This window comes from Ylistrum balloti, unplaced genomic scaffold (assembly GCF_031769215.1).
Source record: "Ylistrum balloti isolate Yb309-2 unplaced genomic scaffold, AGI_CSIRO_Ybal_v1 Utg370488, whole genome shotgun sequence".
NCBI lineage: Eukaryota > Metazoa > Mollusca > Bivalvia > Pectinida > Pectinidae > Ylistrum > Ylistrum balloti.
The window spans coordinates 39,280-50,748 of NW_026782318.1; the positions used below are offsets into that span (position 1 = coordinate 39,280).

The following is an 11,469-nucleotide window of genomic DNA, read 5'->3' on the forward strand; positions in this document are numbered from 1 at the left end:
GCAAAGTACAAATGAGAAAACGCAGAAATATGATCATTTTATGACCATAGACTTTAACACATGTACATGTGGATTAAGCGTTGTTTGTTCTCTATTTTCTGCCGATATATGCAGAAAATAATTATGATTCAACTGTTTTTGTAAAACATGTTTTATGCTGCAGGAGCTTTGATGAAACACACGCTATATGTGATGGAAGAAATTACTATTTATTAACTACTTTTTATCCTGTAATATCAATAATTTTCGTGGGTAATTTAATTTCGTTTGATTGATGGGAACTATAAATCCACGAACTCGTATGTCTACGAATTGATAATCAGCTTAAAACTAACATCGCAGTATGAAGGGGTTTTGTGAGCATCATACAGTTGTTTCGTCCTACCAGGACTTTGTCATGGATGATTCAGGTCTAAATTAAAAAGGCTAGGAGGCGACTGAGAAAATTCCGAAGTGATCGGAGAAAGTTAAAATATAGTTTAGGAGATGCACATGCACAATTAAATAAGTTTGTAATTTTCATATAATTTTAGAACAATTTTATGTGTATATTTAGAACAGTGCAATCATTCGAATGAAAATAAACATGGTGTGCAGGTTACAAATAAAGAACACAATTGGTGAAAATGAATATCCCTCCATTTTTTCAGTAAGACAATATGACTTTTTAGAATTGGAAATAGAAACTTGATGAAAACATAATTGCAGAATGTTTGTTCAACAGCTGTCAGACTCGAGATAAGATTGTGAGAAATAAAACTGCTTTCAATGATGTTTCAGGTACAACATTGTCGATGTTAAATGTTATATAACCTGTGCTATTAAATAAATGTTAAGTTAAATATATATTGTCTGTTCTTAATGTGTACAACTTGTAAGGTGTGCTATACAATGACTTACTACAGTGCATCTAGTTTCACGCTAGCAGCGACATTACTGGGGTTTCTACCTTCGGAACTAGTACCGACATTACCGGGGTTTCTACCTTCGGAACTAGTACCGACATTAATGGGGTTTCTACCTTCGGAACAAGTACCGACATTACTGGGGTTTCTACCTTCGGAACTAGTACCGACATTACATAGGTTTCTACCTTCGCCACTAGTACCGACATTACTGGGGTTTCTACCTTCGGCACTAGTACCGACATTACATAGGTTTCTACCTTCGGAACTAGTACCGACATTACATAGGTTTCTACCTTCGGCACTAGTACCGACATTACTGGGGTTTCTAGTTTCACGCTAGTACCGACATTACCGGCGTTTCTACCTTCGGCACTAGTACCGACATTACTGGGGTTTCTACCTTCGGAAATAGTACCGACATTACATAGGTTTCTACCTTCGGAACTAGTACCGACATTACTGGGGTTTCTACCTTCGGCACTAGTACCGACATTACATAGGTTTCTACTTTCGGCACTAGTGCCGACATTACTGGGGTTTCTACCTTCGGAACTAGTACCGACGTTACATAGGTTTCTACCTTCGGAACTAGTACCGACATTACTGGGGTTTCTACCTTCGGAACTAGTACCGTCATTACTGGGGTTTCTACCTTCGGAACTAGTACCAACATAACTGGGGTTTCTACCTTCGGAACTAGTGCCGACATTACTGGGGTTTCTAGCTTCGGCACTAATAACGACATAACCTGGGGTTTCTACCTTCGGCACTAGTACCGAAATTACTGGGGATTCTAGTTTCAAGCTAGTACCGACATTACTGGGGTTTCTAGCTTCGGCATTAGTATCGTCATTACTGGGGTTTCTACCTTCGGCACTAGTAGCGGCATTACTGGGGTTTCTACCTTCGGCACTAGTACCGACATTACTGGGGTTTCTAGTTTCGGCACTAGTACCGACATTACTGTGGTTACTTCCTTCGGCACTAGTACCGACATTACTGGGGTTTCTAGTTTCACGCTAGTACCAGCATTACTGGGGTTTCTAGCCTCGGCACTAGTACCGACATTTCTGGGGTTTCTAGCTTCTGCCCTAGTACCGACATTACTGGGGTTTCTACCTTCGGCACTAGTACCGACATTACTGGGGTTTCTAGTTTCGGCACTAGTACCGACATTACTGTGGTTACTTCCTTCGGCACTAGTACCGACATTACTGGGGTTTCTAGTTTCACGCTAGTACCAGCATTACTGGGGTTTCTAGCCTCGGCACTAGTACCGACATTTCTGGGGTTTCTAGCTTCTGCCCTAGTACCGACATTACTGGGGTTTCTACCTTCGGAACTAGTACCGGCATCACTGGGGTTTCTAGCTTCGGCACTAGTACCGGCATTACTGGGGATTCTAGTTTCAAGCTAGTACCGAACTTACTGGGGTTTCTAGCTTCTCGCTAGTACCGACATTACTGGGGTTTCTACCTTCGGAACTAGTACCAGCATTACTGGGGTTTCTACCTTCGGCACTAGTACCGACATTACTGGGGTTTCTAGCTTTGACGTTTTCCTGCAAGTTTCCAGTACTTTTTGTTTGATACTTTAGTTTTTAAACCATGATTTAAACCTATTATGTTCTTCATAAACCCGTTTAAATGCCTGCTATACTAACTTCATTTAAAGGTAGTTTGATGAGAGCGTATTCTCGATATCGCGGATGAGACAAGATGTTAACAATTGACATATAACAACGCAACATTTGGAAAAGATCAGGTAAATAAAGACTATGGAGAAGTGTTACGGTCGCCATAGTGATCACATTAGGAAAACGCTCTACATAAATGTGCGATATGAAGTAGAATGTGTATGACGATGGTTTACCTTGTAGTTCCGTTATATTCTACCGTGTTCACATTATAAAATTGACATTTCTTACGCGTGATATATTGAGATTTTTTCAGGGAACATGAACATACCTCATGTTCAAATATTGCCCTCGGTTAATCACCATTTAATGAAACAGTTGTTTGGTGTGCTTTTTCATGTTTTGGCAAGGATTTTTGCCGCAACGTTGCGGGTGCTGCATGTAATAAAAATACGAAAACACCAACATGTCAACACAATCATAATCAAAATTCAAATGCAATAAAATTAGGACAAAATATTGACAAAAGAAAGCTTTACACAGATACCGAAAAAGCACTAAGACCATAAAATTGGGTGCTCCTGAAGAGTAAGCGTCTTCTAATTCACCCGCCATGTAAAACCATGGTCAATCCAAGTAGGTGATGTCAATTTCTCAAATGAGCACAAGGTATATGTATTGTAATAAAGGAATTAACAATTATACTAACGAACATCAAATACGTCCAGCTTCATATCACTCAAGGAAATAAGATATTTCTCAATGAGATTATAATATTGGCTGTAAAACTTCCCCATGATTCTAATCAACTTGCATCTTTTGAAACACTGTGTTACGAGTTTGTCCGTGAGTTGACGACTGTTCGCACGAAAATAAATGATAATAGGACCAGGCCCTTCGATATCGAATCAATGTTTACATGTAAACACCAAAGATTAGGGGTCGTTACAAAAGGTGCATTTATAGTTGGCCCATATTTATAGATAATGGTGTGACCATTTTTGCGAAAGTGGCATTTCTTACTCGGATTCGCCAGTATTTACTGTTGTTTGTTGTCGATGAAGCAGAAGACGCTTACCTTTCTGAAACGCGTGGTGTACTTATTCTTGTACTTCTTGAAGGCTCTCCGTAAAAATATCTCTGTTGATTAAACATTGCCTCGTTTAATAGAATTTAGATAAATAATTTGTTGATATGTAGGTAGGTTTTCTTGTATTCAGCAAGGATGTTTTACCAAAGAATGTTCAACATCGTGGCGAACACCACAAGTGGATACAGGGACAGTATGACGGCTATTGTATATGGTATACTGAGAAAGAATGTGTCAAGAGCCAAAAGTAATAAGGTAAAGACATTCATCCGTCGTGATTGGACATATGGAAAACCTTTTACCTTTCAGACAAACACTGACTTTTTGTAGTTAATGTTGTGATAAGTGTTCCATAAATGACAAAACAGAAAAGTAACAAGGTAGAACGCCGAGCAAAAGGAACCATTTCGTGAAGAGAAGAACCATGTTATTTTCATCACCATCTCGATGCGTTACGTGATGGTGGTTTTAATGTACAAACTGTATATATAAATAACCGGAGAGAAGACTTCACGTTGAATTAAGAATTATTTTGTAAATATACAACTCAACTCAAAATAACGCAACAAATTAATTTTCGAACTTTGGGATTGAAAGACATGGAATATTTAGTGTAAGCCGTTCATTTACGTATCTATACGGTTCTTCATGGTATTTAATCACCAATGTATGACTTCTTATCTTAAATAGGATCTCCTACCTACAGTTTGTACTTCGATGTCCATGTGTGATACTGTTTAATTGTTTTATTATCAAGCTTGAAAGGTGACAATCGCGTGACGGTACAAACACTTGGGTTATTATCTAGTCTCAGTGCTTGCACAGTATTAAGGGCCTTATTTCATTAGTGAACCGTGACCTTGTCGACAACTTCAACTTAATCTGGACTAGACAGCAGGATAAATGTTTTAGGTCTACTTTACTTGATTTTATCTAAAATTCTTTTCAAAAATGTGTATACGTATTTGACCGCTAAAGATATTTTATAGCAAGAAAAAATTTCGGTTTTTGGTTTTTAAGAGACAAAATAAAAAGTGATTAGAAATTAGGAATCATCAGTTTTATCAAGCTTACAAGGATTTTTGACAATTTGATCATAGCGTTCAGAAAGAACGCTATTTCAGTATGATGAACTCAGTTATTATCTATTGCGGTTAGTTGGACTGTGTGGGATGAGACGTGTCACACTATGAAACACCAACACGTTGGTCTTGTTGTAAATTTCAGGATTTGTTCGTCAGGAAACTGTAGGTGTAAAAGTCTCCGATTCGGCCATAGGTCATAAACACGTCAATGAATGTTATTATTGAATTTGAAGATAGCAAATTAATTATCGAGACAATAAAATAACATATTTCAAATTTTTGCAGCATGATGATATCCAAGTATGAACAGATCGACAGTGAAGGATATCACACCCTACTGGAAAATTACACACCTATAGTGACATGAAACAAATTAGCATTATCTTCTCAGTGAAAAATGCTATGAAATATACTTATACATGTAATATAAGTATGTCAGTAAGATACATAAATTTTGAACCATATCAAATATCGCTGTACCCGCAAAATTGAAAAAAAATTAACACGTGCACAGTTTCGTTTTATAGGGTTTAACTTCTTCGAAACATCCGTGGAAAAAACCAAGGAAAAGGGCACACAGGAAATAATCAGGAAATATCAAGTTTGGCTATGGAAACACAGATCTATTCTAAGATAAGAAGCTTGGCGTCCTTGATATAATTAGTTTATCTGTTGGTCTCCTTGTTGCACACGTTGCTCTCATTTGAGACCTTGACATTATTTACTGTGATTGGCAAAGGTTAACATACTGGGGGCCGTCGATGAAGCAGAAGACGCTTACTCTCCCGGAACACCAAGTCTTGTTATCCTTATATCTTTTCATGAGTCTCCGTGTAAATCTTTCTTTTGTTCATATTTTGCGCTAGTTTTATTGAGCTTGAGTATGGATTTTGATGATGTTGGTTTTTCCTTGAAGTTTGTTACTTCAACATCCCCTTTGCAAAATACACGGAACAGATAAGAATCCAGCAGACCGTATGATCGGGAAATCTGATGACCCACTGAAAATAACCGTGTCCCCACAATCAATTATATCCGATGATATGCAGTAAAATGTAGCCGATAAATTCTATAATCATCTTAACGAGTGTTGGTTCGTTATCGCCATGGAGCACGTCCGATAATTTTTCGAAATGTCGATTCATTGAGTTGATTTTTACATTGTTTGATGTACTCGCGACAACCAGGTTTTATATGGAGACGAGTGTCAAGGGGAAAGTGTAAAATAAAAATGAATAGACAGAAAGGAAAGAAATATATCAACACACCAAGTGCCTTAATGGGGACAGTAGAAATGTTTTGATATCTTCAACGTCCCTTTAGCAGACAATAAGGAGCAACACTTGCGATTCTGAGGGGGTACTTAAAATGGTTTCACGGATGTTGACCTCGGCAATACTAAATACACTATATAGTGGTACTCTGGGAAATTCGTTGAAGTTTGGTGCCCTCAAGTACAATTCCTATTCGTTGTTCCAAGACGCTCGCTTCTAACATGGACCAAGGGAGATAACCCCAAGAAACGATTGCACTCGGGTAATTTGTTCTATATCATATTGTTTCAACCTGCACCTTCTTATATTGTTTTGAAAAGAAAATTTTAAATCTGAAACATCCACTTTCTAGATATTTCAAACTTAGGCGTGTATGGATTGATAAGGTACCATGTTGCCTGATTTTTTAATTGCCTTTGATACTGTCACTACTATGATATGAAATACGCACTCTCTAAAGATGTTTTTTTTACTCATTCAAAATAATTAGTATATTTTAATTTTCACATGAAAGCATGACAATATGTTTTGTTTGTCAAGTTACTCTCTCTCTCTCTCTCTCTCTCTCTCTCTCTCTCTCTCTCTCTCTCTCTCTCTCTCTCTCTCTCTCTCTCTCTCTCAAAGAGCGTTCTAGTCTTTTTGATGTGCTTGAAAATATATAAATAATCAGCTGGGATGGTATAGCTATTATAACACACAGTACACTGTTTAAATATGTAATTATCGTATACTTTCAAGAAGAAAAAGTCTTCATGTTATTAATAAATTTGTATATACAAACGTGTTTATACTGTATGACGTATACGATGGCGTTTTCCCCTTTTGTACTTTTGTTAATAGGGATGCTAGAAAACCTATATTTAGAGACGTCCTTCAATTTTTCCCGCCATCTCTGTCTGCAAATGTTCAATAATGTAAAATATTTGCAACTAAGACAAATTATCAACTTTTTAAAATATGGATACAAAATATGTCCACAGCAAAATAAAACTATATTAAGCACTGTTTATATATAACCAGTACCTGAGGTACACATAATGTGTACTTGAGGTACATATCATGTCTTCTTATATAACAAACTCAAACGTGTACTGGAGGCACGGGAGAAGGGGAAGTGAGACTATAAGATAATGCCATTGAATTTTCCATCAAAATCATTTTTGTGCTTTTGAAGGAGATATCAAAATTGTGAGGGACTTACTAACTAGGCACGAACGGATGTTGAAAACCATATATTCCTATTGCCTACAATACAGAAAAAAGTCATCCAGAGCTCATTTGGAAGATAAATGGCCATAGTACAATCATGAACGATAAAGAAAATGATACTAAAACAAAAATTGATGACTTCATTTGGTAATAATTCCTTCAGATTAACAAATTAGCATTACCAGATACTTAATCTTTAAAATTTCATTCGAGCGAAGCCAAATGTCAGCTCGTACATAACATTGTCAAAATTACCTAAACTTTTCTCAGCCAGTTTCGTTTAAAAAAAGAATAAATTATATTAACTGTCTATGGTGTTATAGGTGAGAAAAACAAATGACGATAACGTAACAAATATTGCGTTTATCAGGGTCAGCTATATGGATGAGAGAGAAAAAAATAGACCACTCAAGTTTTCTCAAATTACTACACCCACCTGAGGTTGTGTACTTGAAGATTATATCGAGTATTACAATCCTGTCGAATTTCTGTAAATTTTTTAGTGCCGTTTTAAAAGATTCAAACTGCAACTATACGCGAAAAATATGATAAACGTGATCATATCGATTTCTCTATAGTTGTTTTTCCTTTTTTGGACAGCAAAATCCTTGCATCCACAATTATAGTGTTTACATGTCCCAGTTAAGTTAATATTTCTTTATTTGATGTTAGTTATTCTTTACAGATAAGATGTGTGTAATAAAATGTTGTAAATATATATAGCCTTTATATATATTTATATATATAATAGATTTAAACGTCATATACACAGCAAAACCACATATTGAAACAAAAAAACAAAAAAAACCACAATAACACCAAACTATACATCCCAGCCATAACTTTCTGTAGAAACGCTTACAAACAATGTACACACAAAATTTCAGTAGACATCAGACAAACAGGGAAGAAAACTGTGGCAGAGGCGAGGAAAGAGATGCATGGAGATGAAGACACACCCGTTCAAACAGGTGAAATGTGACCATACACCTGTTAAACTGATTTTTTTTTTTATTATTTCCAGAATATGAGAAAATCCCCATCGAAAGGCCTATAGGCCTGAACAGTCACCTCATCCTTATATAGCCATGGTAGTTTTAATGACCCAACATGGGGATAACAATGATAATCAAAGTACTGAAAATACTGAGAGGCTAAACGTATTGAAAAATGTTCACAAATAACCGCTAAGCTATATTACTTTCCCCATACTCCTACACTTTGGAATGCAAAAATTACTAAAATAAGAGAACCAGAGGTTATTTTTCTTAATTTTAAGCGATTTTATATATTCTTTAATTCTTAATTCAAAATTGACGACAATAATGTGAACAAATCAAAATAGGAAAAAACATAAAATACACACAGCCATATATTTATTGCTAAAAAGCCAAATGATAAATAGCTCTATGATGAAGTTGACTAAATAAAACCTTTGAAAAAACCAAGATGTTGAAATTACTATCCTATCAATATGAGGATTTAGACAAATCGAAAGGACTTTATACCTACTTCTTTATTCTAAATGTATTGCAAAGTAATAGTCCTTACTTATTATAATTATATTTGTAGTTGAGGAAACTAGATAAGGTGTACACAGCATTTCAGATAGATGAAAGTGTAAGTAATTACATTAAACGTATTAACATGCCTATTTTCCTTGAAGTATCATGGTTAGACTTTTCTTCCAGTAATTATATCTATAAAGACATAGTTCTATGAGATTAAACCAAACTTCCATATATATACAAAATTTACAATATTTTCACTATAGCTACTACTATTTCTGATCTCCAATGCATTAGATAATGTCACCATGATGAATAAAGATGTTAAGGAAATATTTCGTTCTAGTTAGTTGAAAATTATAAACATGAATATTTTGGGGTTTTGTATACGCGCGTTGTTTGAAGGAATATTTTCATTTCAAGGAACTTTGATACACATTAACAAACCTTGAGAAATCAGCACAATCAATCTTCATCAAATAAAACTAAAAGACAAAAAATATAAGTTATAACAAAGTCAACATCATGATCGGTACAGTATTAAAAATATATCATTCATAAATCATGAGCACCCAATGTACCTTGCCTACGAACCACAAACTTTTTATATTCAAAAACTTGAAAAAGTGTCATGGCGATTGTTGTGAAAAACCTGAAAAAAATGTCATATCGGCGGGTGTGCGCGTAGGACGAAAGGTCCAATTTTGTGACGTCTAATGAGGTAAAGTGATGTTATATATTAAGACGATCTCGCCACAACGACATGGATTAAAGCAAAATTGATGTTCTGTTTGTGAGTTTTGTTTGTTTATAAGTGCTGTTAGCTGATAATTCAGACCAAACCCCCAGACTAGCTTCTTATCATGGCGACAACTCGCACGTACAGTGTTTTGTACGCTTACGTCATGTCTAGAAGGATTCATAATCCCCGCCATACAGTAAATACACTGTAAATCAAGTCATGCAGTTACAATAAACTTTGAAGATACAAGAAACCATTTCTTTGCTTACTTAAGGTAAATATGGTTGTTTTCTAGGAATATTCACAGAAAGCGATAAGAATCACGTCAGCTCGATCTTCTTCAGCAGAGTTGTCCGTGAGAAAATTCAGTAAAATATATTGTTCAAAATTTATCCAACCACACTGTGCATCTTTTTTTATAATACATAGTAATCGTATTGTTATTTTCAAAAAATAAACAAATTTTGGATGCTTTTAAAATAGCGATTTGAAAGATCGCGGCATTATTTACGCAGAAAATTGCCGCTAGAGGGCTCTAACTCTTTTCTTTGTGTGAAATAAAGCCGGACGTGAGGACATTAACCATTCCTGTGTAAAACCAGAGATATTCCAACAAATTCCCCACCATCTTTGTCTGCAAGTGTTAAATAATGTAAAATATTTGCAACTAAGGCAAATTATCAACTTTTCAGGATTAAACATACACTTTTGTGTTCTTATTTATCAGTGCATATGTGTATGCACCCTTACCTTCAGAACAAAACAAATGAATTTATGTCTTTTTCGTATACGTTCTTGAGCCGAATCGTAGGCACCGGTGCCTGTGTCCGAACTTCTATCACAAAGGTCAGGGACTTGACACGAATATTATTTATCATGTAGGGGAATTAGCTCAAGTGGTAGAGCGCTCGCTTAGCATGTGAGAGGTACCGGGATCGATACCCGGATTCTCCACTTTTTTTTTCTCTCCCATTCTGATCTCCAAGTTTACTGACCTCCGTTTCAATCTGGTAGTTCCTCTGATGTATCCTTCCACTTTTTTCTGGATTGAGGTTCAGTCACGAATAAAAGGGGGCTTCCGGTTTCATAGATGATGGTGGACACGTGTTCGAGTTACTCCCAGGTAAATCGGTCTGCATTTTTTGGATACCGGATATTTTGCTGACTTCCGGTTTCATGGATGAATGGTGGACACGTGTTCGAGTTACTCTCAGGTAAATCGGTCTGCATCCTTTGGATACCGGATATTTTGCTAGTAAACTTTTGTATTTGACTTTTTGAAAAGTCAACCTTCACTGTGTAGTACATATCTTTGAACATTTTTCACCTGTTTGGTGATTTTTGCTCTTGGAAATGGCGCCATCGGGTGGTGAGGTGGTCGTTAAAAATGTCAATGGTGACAGGACAAAATTTGAAGAAAGAAGGTCCTTTTTGAAAGACAATACAGTAATTGTTGCTGTGAAGGATAACTCTGCAGTCAAGGCTAGTAGACATATAACCGAAATTAGAGAGCTCTGTGGTGAGGAGGCCCTTTTGGCCTGTGTACTTAAATCCGGAAAATTTATATGAAGTAACGTTGGATGGTAGGGCTCCAACCAACATACTTATTGGAGGGATCACAATTGACGGTAATGTATATGACTGAAGCTGAACAAAATTTTTTTTTGCATTTGGCAGCATACATGTCGGATGATGAAATCATTTCCAGGATGCGTGAATTACGTGTGGAACTGGTGTCCCTTTCAAAAGGCGATACTACCCTGGTACCAAAATAGCGGACGGAACTCGTTATGTCAAAGTCAGGCTTCCTCCGAAGTTAACATCTTTGCCATATGGTATGAAATTTGGATCTGACTATTAGCGTGTAATTCACGACAATCAAACAAAAGTTTGTTCGTTGTGCTATTCAGACCAACATATGATCAAGGACTGCCCACAGTTTGTCCGTTACAAGTGTGGTAGACAAGGTCACTATGCACGCACGTGCCGTACACCACCGTGTAATAGATGTGGGTTT

General features: G+C 36.4%; 1 non-coding gene across 1 annotated transcript; it reads left to right on the plus strand.

Moving 5' to 3' along the window:
* Positions 1 to 10,333: 10,333 nt before the first annotated feature.
* Trnaa-agc (transfer RNA alanine (anticodon AGC)) lies at positions 10,334 to 10,406 on the plus strand. The gene has a single exon. It is a non-coding gene; the product is annotated as a tRNA-Ala (tRNA).
* The last annotated feature ends 1,063 nt before the right edge of the window (positions 10,407 to 11,469 follow it).